Source organism: Sinocyclocheilus grahami, unplaced genomic scaffold (genome assembly GCF_001515645.1).
Source record: "Sinocyclocheilus grahami isolate Dianchi unplaced genomic scaffold, SAMN03320097.WGS_v1.1 scaffold1195.1, whole genome shotgun sequence".
In the NCBI taxonomy this organism is placed as follows: domain Eukaryota; kingdom Metazoa; phylum Chordata; class Actinopteri; order Cypriniformes; family Cyprinidae; genus Sinocyclocheilus; species Sinocyclocheilus grahami.
This window is the reverse complement of record NW_015506374.1, coordinates 102,057-102,577: the sequence shown is the minus strand read 5'-3', so window position 1 is coordinate 102,577 and position 521 is coordinate 102,057.

Sequence of the window (521 nt, the reverse complement as noted above, 5' to 3'; positions counted from 1 at the left end):
AAATTCATCATATCTAAATGTCTTGTAGTTATTAAATGAACTAACATCAACTGAACTGAATCAAGCTGAATATTGTCTTCTGTAGAGCTGCTTTACAGCTGAAAATGAATTTGTTTCATAACTGATAAAATAACTGTTATTTTCCTGTTTATCTCTGTGAAGCTGCTTTGTAACAATCTGTACTGTATAATGCGCTGTAGAAATGAATGTGACTTGACTTCTGAATTCTACAGTGTTCTATGGGTAGTTATTGTTCATCATAAACCCATTAGATGTGAATCAAACAGTGAATCCTTACTGAACTAACCTGGACACTCAACTAACTCAATCTAGAGTTTTTGGGTTGGAATAATGTGAAATATTCCAGTGAGCTGTCAGTCATTAACTCCAGTGCTGAAACTGAAACGGGTCACTGCCTTAAATGTGACGACGGCAATGAAAAACACGCCGGATTTACACTTAAAACCAGGAGAAACCAGCTCAACACACACACACACACGCACACTCACACACACACACAC